General features: G+C 46.3%; 1 protein-coding gene across 3 annotated transcripts in view; it reads right to left on the bottom strand.

Moving 5' to 3' along the window:
- Nucleotides 1–15,114, bottom strand: part of MAPRE3 (microtubule associated protein RP/EB family member 3) — a 52,551-nt gene extending 37,437 nt beyond the window's left edge. Inside the window, exons 1-2 of one of the 3 annotated variants that reach the window (XM_077152364.1) lie at nucleotides 14,047–14,061; nucleotides 13,827–13,917 (exon numbers count right to left, since the gene is read on the bottom strand). The gene's annotated coding sequence lies outside the window, so the exon portion shown is untranslated. Of the gene's footprint in view, nucleotides 1–13,826; nucleotides 13,998–14,046; nucleotides 14,062–15,089 lie in introns of those variants that run through there. The other 2 variants (XM_077152366.1, XM_077152363.1) reach the window with 2 other exon arrangements.
- Nucleotides 15,115–21,060: the final 5,946 nt, after the last annotated feature.

Genomic DNA, 21,060 nt, shown 5'->3' with positions numbered 1-21,060 from the left:
TCTTTTTAACCCACCAAGTTGGTTACAGCAGCCACAGGAAACAGACACAGCCTGGTCATCTCTCCCCTTGTGAACTCTCTAAGCTAGAGTCCCTCTCTGTTCCTTCACCCTCTGGAGGTTGCTCTGGGTCACGCTGGTTGTCCCGTGGCCTGGGGTGTGGTGGGAGTGGGGGATGATGCTTGTCTGGGTGAGGCCCGAGTGGGTGGCTGGGCCATGTCACTTCTGTTGGAATTCCTTCACCCATTCAGAGTTATGCTGAGAGAACTCACTCTGGCTCCATATTTGCACATGGAGAAATGAGATGTGCCAAAGAGAATCCAAAATGAGAATACTGTGAAATGCCTCAGGAGCTGTGAGGGATGGCCCAGGAGGGATTCTGTCTGACCTTCAGGAAGGACCAAGATCCTGTTTTATCCTCTACCCTAAAAGTGAAGAAAAGGGTTTCAAGAGCACGTCTTAACTTCTCTTAGGGCAGAAAGGTACTAAGCAGCTGATAACCAGGCTAAAGGAGAAGGACGGATTCAAGACCTAGGACTGTCCCTTCTACTCCTTCTAGAATGCTTCCATAAGCTTGGGCAGTGCAGCCAGTGATCTTGTGCATTGGAGACCTGCAGGAAAACACCAGGCATTTGGAGACCTGGAGGTAAGTCTAGTCAAGGCAGAGTTTTATTTTGATCTTGAACGAGTCGTTGTGCTTACGTTTCAGTTTCTTCACTGGCACAGTGAAAACATCTCCCACGGTGAATGCAAAGTTTTTCCCTGACATGTTATTTCAGTGTCTTGGAAATAGTGCTACTGGGACAAAAACAAAACTAAGTGTAATGTTATCTGGGGCAACGGGAAGTGCTTTCCACACTTATCTTGCATTGGGACTTGAACATGACTATTGGAAAAACTGTAAATGGATATGATTCTAATTTAGATATATGTACAACTGGGAGAAAATACAATGATATGTCAATGGTGATAAAAGCAGGGGTGGGGACAGGTTTTCTCTATGGAGGGGATTAGGGTTGGAAAGCTGGTGGGAAGAGGGAGGCAGAGAAGGGTCTTGAAGCTGTGTCTGCAGAGCAACTTCACCTTTTACAGATATTATACATTTCCTTGGGGTGGGTTTTGGGGGCAGCAGTGCCTACACTCACCCTAAGCCACCCCTTAAGCCCACTAGTGTCTGACTAGTAGAATCACAAGTGATTTTAATTTTCTTACTTACTCTTTTCTGTCTTTTCCACTTTTTCTATAAAAGAAAACTACTAAGATACCATGTTTTGTTTTTTTGTAATAAATAATGTTAGTATGTATATAGAAAAAAAGAGGGATATCTGACAAACTAATGTCATTGATTTTCTTTGGGGACAGGATTATGCAACACTTCCATTTTCTGCCTTACGCATTTCTGTATGTTTTAATTTTAAAATATTTAATTTAAAAGGCAATTTTAAATTACATTTGTTATCAGAAAAAAGTTTTTTTTGATGACTATTCTACATTAAAGGCATTAGTGAAACACACACACTGCCTCCAGAAGTTTCTCTGAAAATATGGGGAAGGCAACAGTGAAATTGAGAATAAATTTTTTTGAAAAATTCAAACATTTTTTGGGTGATGGTAAGATAAGTGATGCAGAAATTTTCAAGCGTGTTACTTAGAGGAATAACTGGGGACATGGTAGCTGGTTGAGGAAATCCTTCCCCACAGGGGAAGGGACGCAGGCGGGAGGCCGCGCTGTCCAGAGCTTCTCAGGGGGTCTCCCAGACTGCCTCTGCCCTCAACAACTCAACTGTGCCTTGGAAAGCTTCCTAGCAAAGCTGACAGGCAGTGTCTTTGGAGAAACTGTTAGAGGAGCTGTCAGTTCCAGGAAGCCAAGCTGGGAAGCAATGGATAAATTAAGAGGCTTTAACTAACAGTTGTGGGAGCACAGAAACAAATGGTTATTCCCCAGTCCCTCCCTAAGAGTCGTCTGCTCCAGGCAGCCAGCAACATCATTTCCACAGAACAGCTAGACACTGACGGAACCATCTGGGTTCAAATGATGAGCTTTAAAGCCAAAGGAATCAGCTCTTAGATACTCTGGACAGGACCTGTGTTACCACGGGGCTTCCCATGCCTCCAAAGAGGGCCTCAGCGGCCTAGTTCTCCTGAGCTCTGACCTTCAGCACGACTGACCAGAGACAGTTCCGGGCCAGGGGAAGTTCCCTGGGCCACAGGCAGGGGGCTTGTTACATCTCGGAACCACACTCCCTCTGAGGTACTCACTCGACCTGTTCTGAGACAGGTTGGGTTCAGAGTGACACCTCGGCCAGCAGATGAGTTCTCCAGAAGCACTGGTCACAGGGTGAAGGGTGCTGGGGGAGGATTAGGAGTTCTGGAGCCTATGCTTGGAGCCCAGTGGCCTCCTGGGTCAGAGTCTAGTCACCCACATCCAGGAGAAGGGAACTGACCACACCCAGGGGAAGGGAATCGACCTTTGGGGCAGGCAGCACAGAGCAGGCTGACTTTTCCTTCCTAAGCACACATCATATGTTGGGTTAGGTCTCTGAAGGTCTTGCCGCTGTCTCTGTCTTAATGGAAAGTTGATTCTGCCCAAGGGAAGCCTTTCTGAGTAGGGTGGTGGTACCCTCTTCTCCTTACCCCCCATCTCCATCTGACAGGAGCTTTTTTGGTCTTCTCAGTGTCCAGTGCCACTCCCGACCTGGAGACTGAGAAGTCAAAGAACTGCACTTTCTGGTACGCTTGTCCATTAGAGACAAATGTGAGGATCTTTCAGTTTCTCATTTGCAGTCACTATCTATTCAGTCCTAGGACCAATTTCATACAACTTAGGACTGACATCACCAGTAGTCATCTCAGAAATCCATTCATTCATTCAGTAACTATTTTCTGAGCCCCAACTATGGGCTAGTTCCTTATACAAGTGAATGAGCCAGCATTGGTCTCTGCATCATGAAGCTTATCATCTAGTGAGAGGGCTAAAGAGTAATAAAATGAACATACAAATAACTACATGATTACAATCACATTAACCGCTATAGAGGAAAAGGACAGGACTAGAGTATTTTGAAAGCAATGGCTTTCAAACTTCTTGAATAATAAAAATACACTTTATTTTATAACCCAATACACATACAAACACTACACACACACACACACACACATATATATATATAAAATATATAATAAAGCAAATGTCTCGTTAAACAACTTTCACTCCTCCTATGAACCATGCACTCAGATGTCTTCTGGTCTATTCATTTTTAAAATGCTAGTTACAGCCCGATAAGCTGATTCTCCGGCCCACTAGTGGGTTGCTGCTGCATGACTTGTGAACCCTTGATGTGGGGCATGGAGCTGGGGAGGAGGTCAGGGGGTGAGATTTAGGCCAAGATATGTAAGGTTAAGGGGAGCTGGCCAGTAGCAGCCAGGAAAGAATGTTCCAGGCAGAGGGACGAGCACATGGAAAGACCTCTGATTTTTACAGAAAAGTAAACTGGGATCAAGGAGGAGGTGTGATTTGTTCAAGGTCACATAACACCAAGCCCAGTCCTCCTGACTACAAATGCAAGTTTCTTTACTGTACAGCAGTTCATTAGTTGTAGTTTTCCTTTTCATTTTACCTAATTATGTGCTAAGGGCTAATTATTCTCACCTAGGCTGGTTAGGAGAAAAGAAGAAAGAACAATGACAGGAGGCTGTGTTTACACAGTCCGTTTAATTCTACATGCAAAACAATACACCTTAGCTCTCACCCCACCTGGCTTGCAGCCTGCACTGCAAGCTGCTTGTTCCTTCCTGGTAGGGACTGGCCAGGAGCCACACTCCTGCGTAGGACCCGACCTTAATGAAACAGCATTTACAAAATGTCCAGGCAAGGTTTAGATTCAGTTGAAGGCCCTGGAAAGAACACAGCCCAGTGGCCTGGCTTTTCCTGCATCTGACTTTCTGCATGCGTCCAGTTCGCTCAGTTCCCTGCCATCAGCCCTGTGACTGCTCTGCACGGTTAGCTGTGTAAATGCACAGCAAGGTTTCCCAACTGGCTTCAGTTGCACAGCATGAAGATAATGTGAATCCAGTAAATGAAATAAAGGCTACAACCAAGGGTGTCAGGGACAGGGTCAAAGTGATCCAGGAGGGCATAGGAAGGAGAGGAACCAGAGGAGGCAAGGGCCTTAGGAAAACAGTCAAGAGAGGAAGCAGGGCTGACACATACAGCTGTTCAGTTTGTACACTGCACAAGGCACCCAGAGGAGGGTTCCTGACTGAGGACTGAAGTGGAACCCATGCTCCACTCACAAGCTGTGTTCCCAAAAGGGGCCACATCCTCCTGGAGGAAGAAGAAACTTTACTCACAGGCCAGAGGGGACCGGCTCTGTAGGGTGACCAGTCAAAGAGTTAGAAAGAGCCTGACCCATGCAACTGCACAGCTAAGATATGACTTTCAAGCCTCGGGAATATCTGTTGCCTAGGGCTTTTTTTTTCCTTCCTCAACCTTTAAACACTCCTGGATTGCGGGAGGATAAGGACTGGCACTTGGGTGCCACTCTCTGGTGACAAGCTGGGACTATAGGAGGCTGGCAAGCAGATCTCCTCACAGTCCTGACACTTTATTAAGCCAGATCCCATGGCCTCCTCCATCTTCATTTCTCCCTCATCTTTGTGATCCAGCCATACCCTGAAGGCACAGCCCTACTCCTAAGATTTTCATTTTTAATAAAAAAAATGTTACTGGTAATACCTGCCCATGTTAAAAAAAAACATCCATACATTACACCAAGGTGAAAACAAATAGTAAACCCCTTCCAAATTTTAAAATTCAGATGAAAATCTTCCTTTGTCATTAACCTCCTCACGGCTCCCCCCTTGGATTCCAAACCTGCTTTCTGTACTCACTGGAACCTTTCCCTCCCCTGGCCCGCCTTCCAGCTGACACCAGCACCCATCTTGGACCTGCAGTGCTTCCACCTTCCCCCTAAGGCTGCCTCCCTGCCACCTGCCTCCTCAGAAGCCCGGCCCTGACCCGGCCCCCACTCACTACACTCCTCCTTAGAGGCTTTACCCACTATGAGTCATGGGCCAACTCGGCCCTCACCCGTGCTCAACAAGACTTGTATTCATCTCTCAGATGTGCCAGGCTCATTTCTCACAGTGCATCATTCAGACCTCTGAGCCTTCCATCCCTCGCCGCCATGCCCCTTGCCCCCCACCTCCACTGCTGGCCTGGGCTCTAGTTTATGAGGAGAGGAAGGTCTTTTCTTAGTGGGAACCCCAGTCTCTCCTTGGGCTTCACCCTGCAAGTCAGGGGAAGAGGGAGGCAAACTCCTCCTACCAGTCCTGGAAGAGGGGCTCTTCCCTCCCCAGCAAAACTAACCTTTTCCTTCTGTCATCAGACATGCTCAGCCCTCCTTATTATCACACAACAGTTTAAGTTAATACAGAACTCGTCTTCTAATTGTGAGGCGGTTGGATCACCGTGGGGAACAATGTGCAATAAGCCCTTTTAAACAAACCAAACAAAACCATTTGTATACTTTGCCTTTACTGGCTATATCCCAAAGAAATAACCTGCAGAAGAAAACAAGTAACTTGCACAGTGAATTCAAGGAGAGATATTTATACTTGCAAAAATGCTGGTAGCAACCCAATTATCCAATGATAGATTGATGGTTAAGCATATTTTTATATCAATATAATGGGATATTTGAAGTGACAAATATATAGACTATGTTAATATAGAGAGATCTGCAGATGGAACACATTTTAACATACCAAAAAATACACATACATGAAATACATACCTACTACAGTTTTATATATAAATATATATATATACGAATATATATATATATATACACACACACATACACTACATATATAAAAACTGATTCTCCTCCTAACTCTATGCCATCTGGCTTCGCTCTTGAGTGAGAGTTTTACTGAACCAACACCCTCAGTGACCCTCATGACTTTCTTCTAGTTAAATCCTTAAGTATAGTTAAATCAGCAGGATTGCAGCTCTCTTCTGGAGGCTTCTCTTCCCCGGCTGCTGAACCATCCCACCTTCCCCACATCTCTCTCTCCCCCTCCTCCAACAATGCCCAGGTGTCAAGGCTTATTCCTTGGGACTGTGGTCTGCACCAGGCACTGGGCATTCAGACCCCTAGAGGGATGCCTTTTAGGGTGTGTTGGTGACTCCCCCATCTGTCGTGCCATCACCAGCCTCAGCCTCAGCTCTGGTTCTGTGTGATCACTCCCCTTGGATGTCTCCATTGTCACCTCTACTCCTTCACGTCTAAAATCAGATTTATCCTCAAATGGTCTCTTCACCTTCCTAATTTCTGGCTGGAGGAGTCTTACTGGTTCACCACCCCCATCACACTCACCCCCACCACCCTCCTGCGGTGCCTTGCCTTGCAGAGGGGCCTCTCTTGGTGTCCTGTCCACTCTTAGGCAAGTTACCTCTGGGTAGGGTCCGGTTCTGCCTCATTTGTGAAGTCTTTTCTGATTACTCTAACTCACAATGACTATTTTCTCTTAGAATCCTTCTGAACCTAGGCTCTGTGGTCTGAAAGGCCTGCCGTGCAGTGGTCCCCCATCTCCTCTGCCCAGTTCCCTCACTTCTCTGCCCCCTGGAGAGCTCGCCATCCCCCCCACTGGCGCCCATGTGACTCCCTCTCTGGAGCCTTCCCCAGCTCTCACAGGCTTGGGGCGGCTCTCCCATCGCCACTGGAGTTCCCATCCCCTTATGCGGTAGGGACATGTGTAATCTTGTGTCCAATTCCCTCATCAGAATGTCAGCTGAGTGCCTAAAGGGCAGAGACTTAGTCTTAATAGAGCATCAAAATGCACTCCTGATGGCCAGCACTGCCCCAGACGTTAATCGTCCTACGCGGGCATCTGTCCCCCCAACCACTCTGCTCTCCTTGGACACGCGTTGGCCTCATTCCTTTCACATCCCACAGGGTCTAAGAATATAAAACACAGAGGAAGGCCTGGAAAATACTTGTCAGAACATACTTAGAAAAAGGCCTTGTGAAGACAAATATGCATATTTATAAGAATAACCTATAAACTTGGAAGTTATCTCAAAGTATTGCACCTTGCTATTTTGGGGCCAGCCTTACACATCTTTGTACTTAGCAGAGGTTCTGTCACTTAAAGGTGTTGATAGGAGCCCAAAACTGGGAACTTTCAGCTGTGAGCGCTACTCATCTAAAATCAGAACAAATTAGAGAATGAATCGGAGTCCCTGATAAGTGGCAATAATCTGCAGGGAATGGGGTGGGGGACATGTGTGGCTGGCTGCCAGAAGTCTGGTGCTGCAGGGAAGCCTGGATCCACAGCACACACTATACCACCAGAGGTGAGCCTTCAGTGAAACGCTCCTCACATGAGAAGGATATTCAATTTCATCCGGGAAAACACCATTTCAATGACAAGGTGGCCAGGACAACAATGCCCCCAAGATAAGGTGAATGCTTCCCCAACAGGATCTCCAAGGGGCAGTGCCTTCTCCTGTCAACCAGGCCCAAGGCCTCCTTCACTAATGATCACAGGCAGCAGGGAAGGCCTCCGCCCATCTAGGACAAGTGTTTGGGTCATCTAGAATCTATGAGAAGAGGAGGCAGAGCCTGCTTAGCAAACATTTACTGCAGCACAGGTCGAGCTGTGTGCCAGGCCATATGTTGCTCAACTCCAAGTTCCAGATCCCAGCAGGAGGCCTGAAGCAGCGCTTACTCGGTGTTTGGAGTTGGGCAGACTCCACTGCTAGAAGGAGGTATCCGTCTGCTGGACTGACCACTGAGGCAATGTGCAATGTGTGTACGGATGAGAAAGACAAGGCAAGAGGACAGCTGCCAGCCAGCCACTCCTGACACATCCAGCAGCTCCAGGGACCTGGCATGACAAAAAGGAGGCTGCCCAGCCTGGCTCTGCAGAGCGCTTCTGCCCATCAGGTGGCCACTGGCGGGTACCCAGCCTTCTCCAGCCCAGGAAACAGAAGAGGCTTCTGAGCTGGTGGCAGAACGGAAGAAACCCAAGGGTGAAGGGAAGAAGCTGCAGGCCTGGACACGCTCTTCAAAACAGACAAGATAGAAAGATGCTACCCACACAGGAGAGAAAACTTCAAATAAGGCTCCTGGAACACAGAGAGCTGGGAATCCAGAGAACCTAGAAACACATGGGAGAAAGAAAGATCCCTCAAAACAGAGCCCTGTGGTATGCAGGGTTTTACTAAAACCTTCTAGAAAGTCACTGGAAAACTTAAACAGCCAAAGTTAAGAGGCAAAGTTAAGAGACTAACTTAAGATCCACTTTCTTTTCAAATATTTTTTTTTACATCTTATTTGGGTCAAGAGAGAGTACTTCATTTGGATGGACGGGCTTTAGAACTTCTAGGCTATGTTTTTAAGTCGTGCACCAACAAAGAAACACACGAAACACTCAAAGAAGAAATGAAGTAGCCATCAGAAGAAACAGTGCTGAGAAGTGTTAATCATTAATCATGACAATAATGAAACAAAATAATCATAAAACATTCAATACCTTGTGATTTTCTTAGAGATTACTTTACTACATGGAAGCTACTATGAGTCACTGGTTTAAAAAATTAAAATAGAAATTATAATTGCTTAATGCAGAAAAGCTTGGAAAACACTGAGAAGAAAAAAATGCCTTTCACTTATAAGTCCATTACTCAGAGATAATCATTTATGATTTTGCATAATCACTTTATAGATATTTTTCTTTATAAAACTAGTACTCTCCTCTACACACTATTTTGCATTTTACTTTTTTCAATGAATATATCAAAAGTCTCTGATATCAATATATATTCTTATATAAGACTGTTAATGCCTGCGCAGTATTTTATTTGGTAAATGAACCTGGCCAATCCCCAGCTGATGACTTTTCTGGTTGTTTTAAATATTTGATATTATTAATATTGACTTCATTAATAAAACTCATCAGACAAGTATTTTTACAGACACCTCTGCTTTCTAAATATTCCTAGAACTGAAATATCTGGTCTAAGGGTATGTGTTATTTGTAAGGTCAAAACTACTGAGCATATTTTAAGTCAAACTCCTGCTTCAGTTATTTTAAATATATATATATACACACACAGTGGTATATATCTCTTAAAGATAGGAAACCACTTTACATGGAGCCAAAACATTTTAATAGGCCAAGTTCTTGTTGACTTTGGGCAAATGAAGAGTCTAGAGCTCAAAACACTAACGTGATGCTAATAAGTTGAATTATAACACCTGGTCAATTTAGCAAAGTTGGTGGGTCTGGTTTTAATGAGAATAAAATCCAGGGCTTAGGCCAGTGTAGTGGATTGAAATGTATACCCCAGTGTGGACATATTCCTGGTCTTGGTCTACATGCTGGGGGTGGGGGTGGGGGCTATTGGTTACTTCATTTAAGGTGTGGCCTCACTGAAGCAGCCTGGGCTTTAATCTGGATTACAGGAGTCCTTTATAAGCAGAGTGAAATTCAGACAGAGAAAAAGCCACAGCAAGGAGCTGGAAGTCAGGGGAACCCAGAGGATAAAGAAGAAGACATTGCCATGTGCACTGCCATGTGATGGAAAAGCCAAGGACCAAGGATGGCCCACAGCCAGGCCCAAAATGCCACAGTCTTCAAGGAGAAAATGCTTTGCTGACACTTCGGTTTTTGGACTTCTGCTTGTCTCAATACAGTGAGCCAATAAATTCCTGTTGTTTAAGCCAGCTCATTGTATAGTATTTGTTTTAGCAGCCAGGAAACTAAGGTAGCAAGCACTGGCCAGTGAACTCTTCAGCGAGGAAAACTGATGCTTGGCTATAGGATGTACCACCAACCTTGGCCAACTGTCCCACAATTTTGTACTCTTGGCCAAATGGAAGATTGGGTGATGGAATGTGAATTACTCAGCATAACCCATCTTAACTAATGGGTGAGCAGCCCAAAGCACTGCCAAGTGATAGGTGTGTCATCATTCTATAATAAACAGAACATTTGGCTAGGAAACACAACAGGCCAACTTATGACAAAATTAAAAGCTCAGCTATACTTAACAATTTTATCAGCAACTCCTAACAGAAGCAGTTGACAAATCACTATATGAAAGGCATGATCTTTCTGCTAGGCCTGATCCAAATAAAAGAGTTACCACCATTTCAGATGCAGTGCCTTGAAACTTCAAGCTCCCTTGATGTTAAGTAAGAGGCATGGATTTTTCATAAAGGTCATATGGTCAGATGCCATTTTAGCCAACAGTCGAAAATTAAATTAGCTTCTTAGAATAGTAATAATGGCTGCAGCTGGCCAAAAGAAGGAATGGATCATCCTCAAGAAGGGAAGGAAAACACTAGGAAGACATGGCGAGGTAGAGAGTCCATGAAGGTAGAAGGTCGCGTTGGAGGAGCCTGGTTTGGTGGGAACAGTCTAACCCTATCTGCCCCATTGAAGGCTGGAAGGAAAGACAACTGCTTCTTCTATACCAATGTATTTACTGGAAAACTAACAACAACTCTATCGGCCTTCATTAAATTACAAAAGCATACGTACTTCTTCTTATAACAATACAAATATAAAGCAGGTAAAGTAAAAAGTGAAAGTTTCCCTTTGAGTCTCCTTCTTCCTCCCCCACACCAAATCCCACTTCCCAGAGGTAAACACTGTTGGTAATCTTTTCAAACCCAGAGGTAAAGATTGTTGTGTTTATCTTTACAAACTGTAGATGCCTCCACATGGGTATTATCTCCCCTAATGAAATTTATCTATGAATTTAGATTTGTTTGTGGAGTGAGGATGACTCTGGTCTTCTCCCACCCAAACAGCTTGCCCTGGCACCTTAACTGCTGAGCAGCCTCTGCCATGAGGCCGGCTGTACTCACTGCCATGCAAAGTGACCTCCCTTTACCTTCTCCCTAGCGAGGGTTCCCTCCTCACCCGGAGAGCGCCTTTCCCGTGCCCTCTGGATTTCAGGCTAGCAGAAGCTGATCTGAGCAAAGTCACCTTTTAGAGCTACACCTCCAACAGGAGAGGAAGCCATGAAGGCCACGTGTACTTCAGTCATCAGCCAAGAGCTCAGCCACTTTTCCAATTCAAAACACCGCTTTTCCATTTCAAAATAATATCACTCCCCAGACAGGCCTCCTCCCAACTGGAGGACTAACAACTACTTCCCCCCCCCACACACACACCCAAGTCTGTGCTCCCCCAGAGGCGACTGCTGCTGGCCCGCCAGCCTTTCAGATAACCAGGTCAGCTGAATACAGGGAGACAAAAGGGCATTTCATATACTCCAATTTGGGCAGTTGAAATAATACTGCAAGTGCCAGGTCTTCACAGGACAAATCTTCTCTGTGTAAATCAAACACACCGAGAGCTGGGGTGCTGCTGTGGTGAGGGTCCAAGAAGGACTTCAGTCAGGCTAACATTTTAAAGCATTACTTTTTAGTTTATACTTTAGTACACAGAAAACAGCGATGGCTCTCTGTACATACTTTCTTTCATTTAATCCTCATAGCAACCCTGTAAAGCAGATGGCTACCATTCCAGGCTTATATGGATCAGGAAATAGGCACTCAGGGTTGACAGAACTTGTCAGGGCTACTGCGTCAGGAAATGGCAGGCCTGGGACTTGAACTCAGGTCTGTTGTGCTTCTAGAGGCCAGACCTTCTCACTTACCCTAGGAAGGGGTTTAGAAGCCTCTATGGCTCCCAGGGTCTCGAAAGACTGCATTCTAAATGCTGAAAAGTATCCAGCGGCACCCCTATATGCTTGCCCCTCTCAGCCCCTTTCCAGACCTCACCATCTTGCTTTCTGGAATGCAACAGCCTCACAGATCAGAAGCTGAGAAGACAAAAAACACCCACCTTCACATTTGCTTTCTGTTAGTTGATGCAAATTGAAAGAAGAACCTTCCTGAAGTCAGAACATGTGAGGGAAAATTATTATTTTTAAGGTGGCAAGAATAAATATTTAATTAGGCAGTATGACTAAATTTCGCCTGGCTCTGCAACATCTCAGACAGTAAAACAAGCCCTTGTCTTCAGGGCTAATTAAAGACTACTAAATTATTTCTAATAAAACCCTTTGGACTATGTGGTGTAGTAGAAATCACTTTAGCCTGGAAATCAGGGTTGTAATCCTGACTCAGCCACTAATGAGCACCAGCGATCATTTGTCCACAGTGCACAAAGGGTTTTCGCATACTTTCCACATTAGTTGGATGACCGTGGGCAGGTCACTTAACTCTTGGTGTCTCACGTCAAAACCTGGAAGTGAGGACAATGACCACACAATCTGGGGATCATCCAGTTCTAAGATGGGGAAAGGACCCACACTGCGGGATTGTTACAAATCTGTCACTGGTAAACACACCTGGCAGATGCATTCTGGTTCTAAAAGATGCTACGTGGCTAAATGCAGGTACAACTCACAAGCTGTTTGGCACCAGTTAGCTGACTGGGCTTCTGGAGGGTACCATATTAAGGTCTTGGGCTGGATTCTCACACAGGAACTCTCCTGTGTTCAGCAGCCACCTACGGCTCCTTACTCCAGCCTATCATGTAGCAAACACAACCCCACAAAGCAGGCTGGCCTGCAGGAAGGACCTGGCGAGACCTGTCCTCACAGTGGATTCCCTCGAGGGATAAGGCAGTAATGTCATTGTCAGGTAGGGATATTACAAATATCATTCTTTCTCAATCCTAAAACACGTGTATCCCTCCTTCAAGTCCCAGATTTTCCACTTCCTGACTGCTTTAAGGTTTCTGAAATCAGGATGCACCTTACATATATATTTTGATCTGGTGGCACTAAATTATTTTACCTAAGAGCTGTTGGTGGATTGCTGGTGTATCTTGGAATCAAGGAGATACAGTCCTATAAAACCATGGCATCGGTTACATAGGTTTAGGTATAAGTTGTGTCCCTCTTCCTGATCTTAACAGCTATATTCAGTCACAGCTGGACCAGCCATGCATAAGAAAGATATTGGTCCTGTTTCCCAAGAGGCGCAGTTTAAAAGGCATCCCGTCACTATCTCATAAAACACTGGCATGGATTTCAAAGGGCAAATCAACCCATTTAAAAGCCACTCTGATGCTCTGAAAATGCACTAACCCCCAGCAAACTGGAACGGGAACATTTTGCTTATGCCCTCCTGATCTATCACAGCCTTGACACATTTACTTGCTTCTTCCTTCACAACCCTCCAGCCCAGTAATATTACCGATTCCCAAAATACACTCAAGCCAGGAGGAGCAGCTCTCCAGTACAGCTGTCTGCTCCTGCCCTGCTCGGGTATTTTGGCGAGCTATGTGACACAGAGAGGGGACCACACAAAAGGAATGTCATTCTCAGGCCCCACAGTTCCCATCAAGCCAGAGGCAGGTGCATCCCGCCAAACCCCAGACTGGCATTCAAAGCAGAAGAAACTGCACTGCTGGATGGGGGCTGTAGTTTTGCCAAACTTCATCTCTATGTTTAAAACTAGGGCGACAGCCGTCTTTGCTACTGTAAACTAATCTGATGGGCATGGGGGTGGGGAGTGGCTTGGCGGAGGCTGCCAATAGGCCATGATTGAGCAAAGTCAAATACCTAAATAGCTATTTCTCATCATTTGCGACCCCAGAAATTCCAAATGACTGGCTCTTTCACTATGGTTTTTAGAAGAAGGCCACCTACTCCTTTTGCAGCCTGGAGTTAAACACCTAAAGCCTTTTATACAATAGAACTGGCTCTTATTAACACCTATTTTTTCTAACAGTACACTGAAATCTGGAAGCAAAAAAAAAAGAGAGAAAGGAAGTTGGCAATGAGGTACACATACAGCAGTTAGGAGCCTTCGAGTTGAGGCACGTTTAAGAGAGAGCTTCTGGCTGTGGGCACCAGCTCTGACTTCAGCTGGGTTTCTGCTCTGTCTGGAAAAAGAAAACAGTTTGGGTCCCTCCTCCAGTTCAAGTCCAGGGAACACAAGATGGGCAGGTGCATGGGGAGCAAACATAACCCAGGAAACTGTCCAAATATGCCACAACCCCTATCAGACTCACAGCTGCAGGAGGCAGGGATTCAGGCCTCAGACTTCCACCGCAGAGAAACCTCAAATTTTCTCTTTGCTGTCCATTCTGCACATATGTTAAAATCTTCTATTACCCATTTGGTTACCACTTGGATTTACAGGTATCAGAGATCACTCTTGCCACCAACCCCCTCCTCCCCAACATAGGAACAGTATGCCCTTGCTATCAGGCCTGTCTGCAAACCTCACATTATACAGGGTTGTAGTGTGAAGGGGGGGGGGGGGAAGAAAAGACTTTAAAGAATACTGCAAGATGCTTATTCACAACAGCACACAGAAAGCAGAGAAACTCGGCCCAGCGCAACCTTTTCTCCCCTCTCTCCACCACTTCCATCCCCAGCCCCCTAGGAAGCACCAGGCGCTAGCAGCAGGTGTTCCTTAAGCAGTAGCCCATCCTGACCCGGCCAAACCCTTTTCAGCAAAATCTATTCTGAAAGCCCCACAAGCTTTCAGCAGCCAGCGAGAACTGTCCAGATCAGCTTCCTCCAACCAGGCAGGGCAGGAGCGTGTAAGAAACCCGAGACCCCAAGATTTGGGCAGGCAGGATTCCTACCCCCATCACCCCCTCTCCGCACCCCACATCCCCCAAGCCCGGTCTCCCCTGATCTCTCCCCTTGTCACTCTTTTTCTGGCATGTCACTGGCGAAACCCAGAGAGGTCGGGAGATGACAGGCCCGGGAGGTGTAACGGGAAGGGGCGAGGGCGGACGGGAGGTGTTTTGGGGTGAAAATCAGTCCAGGGCAGAGGGGCGGCAGCGCCGCATCTGGCGGGGAAGGACCCCCGAGGTGGGTTGGGGGTGAGGGGAGGGGGAGTGGCTCGGGGAGGCCCGGCCGGCAGGGGCCGCAGGGAGCCCCGGGAGGAGGGATGGAGGAAAGGCGGCCGGTGGGGGGGGACGCGCTTGGGAGGGGGGGCGGTGGACAGGGGCGCGGGGAGCCCGCCTCCCCTCCCCCAGCCCGGGCCCGGGCCTCCCGCTGACTCAGCCCCAGGGCGCCCGTGGCCGCGGCCGGGACTCACTGTGCGCGCGGCGGCTCCGGCGGGGCGGCGGGGGCGGCGGCGGGGGGCGCTGCGGCGGCGGCTGCGGCTCCGGCCGGCGGCTCGGGGCGGAGGGTCCTGGCAGAGGCCGCCGCGGTCTCCGGCTTCAACGCACAGAGACTGCGGGGGAAGAGCGCACTGCGCAGGCGCGATGCGGCCGCCGCTGTCAGGCCGAGCGGGGCGGGGCCAGGGCCCCCGCCGTCTCCACGGCAACCGGGCGGCCGTGGGGGGGGCAGCTCCTACCTCCACCTCATCCCGGCGCCCGCGGCGGGGGGCGGGGGGCGGCGACGACAGGCCGCCTGCGTCTCCACGGCAACGAGGGGGAGGCGGCCGCCTCGCGAACGGACCGCGGCACCGAGGGACCGCGCTTACCTTGTCACCATGGCAACCGGGAACAGCCCCTTCCTCTTAGCAACGGGTAACAACCCCTCCACCCTTTCGAACTACTCACAGAAGGAACAATCATTTACGCCAGTTTCTATAGTAGCCAGACGACGGATTCTTCTCTCTCACGGCGACAGCAAAGGAAAAAGAATTTTTATTCTCTGTCAGCGACGATGAGAAAGCGCAGGCTGTGTGCTTTAGCCTCTCTCTTGGTATATGGCTTCCCATCACAGCCTGTTACTGTAATTCCCAAATGCACTTCCCTCTACCTGTGCTCAACATTTTCCTTGCACCGGACAGTCTACACCTCTACCTCTAAATAGAGCCTGCAGAATCGTCTATACTCAGACCGCTTGAGCTCTTCTTAGCAAACTTACTGTCCTCCCAATGCCTCTGGTTCCATCATCTTGGCTCCTATCTGGTGGAGATTCTACCTCTGCATCACTTGCCTCCTTTTTGACATGGCGACTCGTGCTCCCATTTCCACAGTTCCCTATTCCATGGACCTCTTCAGTCTTCTTTCTGTTCCGTGCCTGCTGCCCTTGTCCTCCAAGGCTCTGCCCGGGCTTCCACAGTGTCCACCTCCATTGTGGTTTCATCTGCCTTCAAATCTTGGTTGTCTTCGTGCTGGTGACTGCCGGCTCTCCTCCCTCAGCCCTGGCTCCCGTGGATGTCTTGAGATGGCCTCTGTGTCCACCTTGTACACACGTCCTTTATTATAAACCCTACCTGCTTCCTCCTTTGTTTTCGTGTCTGTCTCCCCACTCAGGCTATTAGCCCTTTGCGGGTAGGAAGTCTGTCTTATCCATCAGCTCTCTCACCATGTAGCACGGATGTGACACATAGTAGAGTCCTAATAAATGTTTATGCAGTTGAATCAAATGAAGACAAAGCTTTTCATCCTTCCTCACTTTCTCTGGCCCGACCTCCTCAAGTCTCAACTAACATTTTTTTTCCTTTTATTATATTTTCACATCGTTGGTCTTTAAATACTACTGCCATTATAACTCTCCCACTCCCGTAGTTCTCTATCCTGGTACCCAAAGGCCATTGTCTTCTTAACTGAGACCCTGACATTCTCTATTTTCCAATTCCTCATCTCTAGCCCGTCTCCCTTCTACACTATCATATGTTTCCACTAAAGTGAATTTCCTCACTAGGCACTGGCCTCCTCTGTGGCTCCTGTCACCCTCCATATTCAGCGTAAGGTCTGTGATTCTTACTGTCCTGTCATCCCCTAACACCCAGCTCCCATCCAGCTTTCTTGGTGAGCATCACTGAAGTCCTGTTCTGGGTTCTGCTGGACTTGTTGACAGGCTAGAGATGCTGCAATGCCTTTGAGTGACTCAGAAGTAAGAATTCATACCCTGTCATCCTCCAAATCTCTGCATACTCCCAGAAATTCCATCCCAGGACTACTGGTATCAAAGCACCCATTTTCGCAGGGGAAAAGGAGTTAGAAGTATATGGCAAACAGAATGAATAAGAAGAGAGGAACACAGCACATGCTGACTCAGCCTGCTCTCCTCCCAACCAGGGCACTCTCAGAAAGGATCATTCCCAGGACAAATCTGATGGTTAGCAGAGTGAAAACCCAGGCTATGTTTTTTCCTGGCCATGGGACTGAAGAACTGTAGCTGTTTCTACAGGTGTCTGGGTGCTACAAAGACAAGGGGTAGATTTCAGGCACAGTTTATCTTTTTTTTTTTTTTAACATATGGTCATTCCGTTCTACATATATAATCAATAATTCACAATATCATCACATAGTTGCATATTCATCATCATGATCATTCCTTAGAACTTTGCATCAATTCAGAAAAAGAAATAAAAAGAAAACAGAAAAAATAAATAAATAAATTATACATACCATACCCCTTAGCCTTCCCTTTCATTGATCACTAGCATTTCAATCTAAATTTATTTTAACGTTTGTTCCCCTATTATTTATTTTTATTCCATATGTTCTACTCATCTGTTGACAAGGTAGATAAAAGGAGCATCAGACACAAGGTTTTCACAATCACACAGTCACATTGTGAAAGCTATATCATTATACAATCATCATCAAGAAACATGGCTACTGGAACACAGCTCTACATTTTCAGGCAGTTCCCTCCAGTATCTCCATTACATCTTGACTAACAAGGTGATATCTACTTAATGCGTAAGAATAGCCTCCAGGATAACCTCTCAACTCTGTTTGGAATCTCTCAGCCATTGACACTGTCTCATTTCACTCTTCCTCCTTTTGGTCAAGAAGGTTTTCTCAATCCCTTGATGCTGAGTCTCAGCTCATTCTAGGATTTCTGTCCCACGTTGCCAGGAAGGTCCACACCCCTGGGAGTCATGTCCCACATAGACAGGGGGAGGGTGGTGAGTTTGCTTGTTGTGTTAGGCCCAGTTTATCTTGATTCTCCATTTGGAAGGCCCACCTGCTTCCTGCTCAGCTCCAAGGATGTAGGCGTAAATGTGGATATTGCCAACTGCCCTGAGTAATCCTAGGAAGAAGGTTATAATCCTTGTCCCCCCACCCCTTCATCACATGGGGGGTGGAGGACTATTCTACAAAGAGTTGCTGTATACTCTTTCCCCAGGCTCCTCAAATGTTAACATTTTATTATGTTCTAATTATCTATTACTACAAAACAAAACACTCCAACTCAGCGGCTTAAAACAACAACCATTTCATTATCTCCCAGTTTCTGTGGGATGGGCATGCAGGAAGAGCTCAGCTGATAGCTGGAGCTTAAATACAGGGAGTTGACCAGAGCCCTCATGTGGTTTCAGAGCTTTCTTATAACATGTTGGCCTTGGGTAGTTGGACTGCTTACATGGTAGTCAAAGTTTTCAAGGATGAACAAGAGAGAAATGGCATTGCTTTTTATAACCTAGCCTCAGATGGCTCATAATATCACTTTTACTATACCCTATTGGTTGAAAAAAATCACAAAAGCCTACCCAGATTCAAGGGTGAGGGAACACAGACCCCACCTCTCACTGGGGGGCATGTCAAAGTCACACATTAAGAACATGAGAATGAGAGATAATGTTGAAGCCATCTTTGAAAAAATTAATCTCTCCATGCTCTGCCCTCCGATCACAATTCACATCCCACTCAGTGCATAATGCAGTCACCCTAGGGCCCCTTCCTCCACAAGAACCCCATCTCATTCCATTATGGCATCAGCTCTAACTCCAGGATCTTGTCATCTAAATCAGGTCCAGATGGAGTAAGGTACCTCAGGTCCAGGGCCTTGGACAAAGCTCCTTGAGTACTAGTCCTATTATCTGCAGACCTGGGCAGTAGAGAGAAATCCTCTGCCTCCCACTTACCCCACAGGCCTTGGTAGGACAGGCTTTCCTGCAGACATTGTCATTTCAAAAAAGGTGAAGACAGAAGGCACACACAGCAGCCACTGGTTCACAGAGATTCTAAATGCCAGCTGGGCACATGGTGCCAATTTCTTGATTAGAACTCATTCACTCCCATTTATTGATAACAGCGTGGACGTGGATTTTTATTTTATTCATAGGTTATAATCCTTTACTATGATTATTTGTCTTGATGCTCAGTTTGTCACAGATTTGGCCAGTGGAAGAAACTTCACGTTGGCTCCTGTGTCCTTTTGACATATCCTCATCATTCCTGGAGCATTTCCTTGCTTTCTGCACCAGATGTTCCAGGCTCATCTTGTACCTTCCCTGTCCCAGCCCTGGAATCAGCCATTTCTCCAAGGAGTCCTGAATCCTTCTTAACTTTTTAACCATTTTCTTTTCCATCCCCTTTTGTTTGATCCTTTCCCTAAATCTATCTTTAAACTTTGCTGGTCCCCAGAGTTCCTATCTTGCTTTCTTCTCTTCCCCTTGTATACAAGCTCCCTCAGTGGAGTCATCTACTTCCATGATTCCAAAGTGTGTCTCTCCATCCCAATCACTTCTTCCGAGTGTCAACCGATATATGTACCTGCCCTCTAGTCATCTCCACCTCCATGTTCCATAAGCACCTCACATTCAGTGTACTTAAACTAAGCATATTTACCCTTCTTCTCACAAAATACCCCAGCCCTTCCTATATTCCCTATTATTGTTAATGACATCACTATCCAAGAATAACCTCAGGGTGATCCTCACCCATCTCTTCTCCCCAACTCCCTATACCAAGAGCGTCTCCCAATACCATCAGCTCCACTTACATATTTCTTAAATCTGTCCCCCATCTTTATCTTCACCACCTTCACTGTCTCGAGTCTGGGCCTCCCCCCTGATCTCTCTGCCTCCAGGCTCTCCCACCTCCAATCCATTCTCAACACCACTGGTAAAATGTTCTTTCTAGAAGACAAACTTTACCACACGTGCTGGTTTGAAATGATGTATGTACCCTAGAAAAGTCATGTTTTAATCCTAATCCCATTTTGTAAAGGCAGCTGTTTCTTCTAATCCCTATTCAATACTGTATATTTGAAACTGTAATCAGATCATCTCCCTGGAGATGTGATTTACTGAAGAGTGGATGTTAAACTGGATTAGGTGATGGCATGTCTCCACCCATTTGGATGGGTCTTGATTGGTTTACTGGAGTCCTGTAAAAGAGGAAACATTTTGGAGAATGGAAGAGATTCAGAGAGAGCAGAGCAGAACGACATAGCCACGAGAAGCAGAGTCCACCAGCCAGCAACCTTTGGAGATGAAGAAGGAAAATGCCTTCCGGGCAGCTTCATGAAACAGGAAGCCAGGAGAGGAAGCTAGCAGATGTGCCCTTCCAGATGAGAGAGGAACCCTGACTGTGTTCACCATGTTCCTTTCCAGATGAGAGAGAAACTCTGACCATGTTCGCCATGTGCCTCTCTCACTTGAGAGGGAAACCCTGAACTTCCTTGGCCTTCTTGAAACAAAGTATCTTTCCCTGGATGCCTTAGATTGGACATTTTATAGACTTGCTTTTATTGGGACATTTTCTCAGCCTTAGAACTGTAAGCTAGCAACTTATTAAATTCCCCTTTTAAAAGCCATTTCATCCCTGGTATACCGCATTCTGGCAGCTAGCAAACTAAAGCCCCACAGAACTCCTCTGCTTAAATCCCTATGGCTATGTGACAACATGGATGAAATTTGAGGGCATTATGTTGAGTGAAATGAATCAGACTCAAAAAGACAAACATTGTATGATCTCACTGATATGAAATAACTCAAATAAGCAAATTAATCAGATAAGCAAATTTGTCAGAAACTAGAATAAGCAAACTCAGCAAGTTAGAATGCAGAATATAGGTTTCCAGGGGCTGGGCTGGGGGTAGGGAATGCGGAGTTTATGCTTCATTTTTAGGGAATTTCTGTCTGAGATGATTGTAAAGTTTTGGAAATGGATGGTGGTGCTGGTAGCCCAACATTGTGACTATAATTAACAGTGCTGAATTATATATGTGAATGTAGTTAAAAAGGGGAAATTTTAAGTTATATATATGTTATTAGAATAAAAATTAAAAGATAAAATATAGGACTGTTAAACACAGTGAACCCTATTGTAAATGATGGGCTATAGTTAATAGAACAATTATAAAAATGTTCT

This window comes from Tamandua tetradactyla, chromosome 3, assembly GCF_023851605.1.
Source record: "Tamandua tetradactyla isolate mTamTet1 chromosome 3, mTamTet1.pri, whole genome shotgun sequence".
Taxonomy (NCBI): Eukaryota; Metazoa; Chordata; class Mammalia; order Pilosa; family Myrmecophagidae; genus Tamandua; species Tamandua tetradactyla.
Note: the sequence above shows the minus strand (reverse complement) of the source record. Positions and strands in the feature narration are given on the sequence as shown.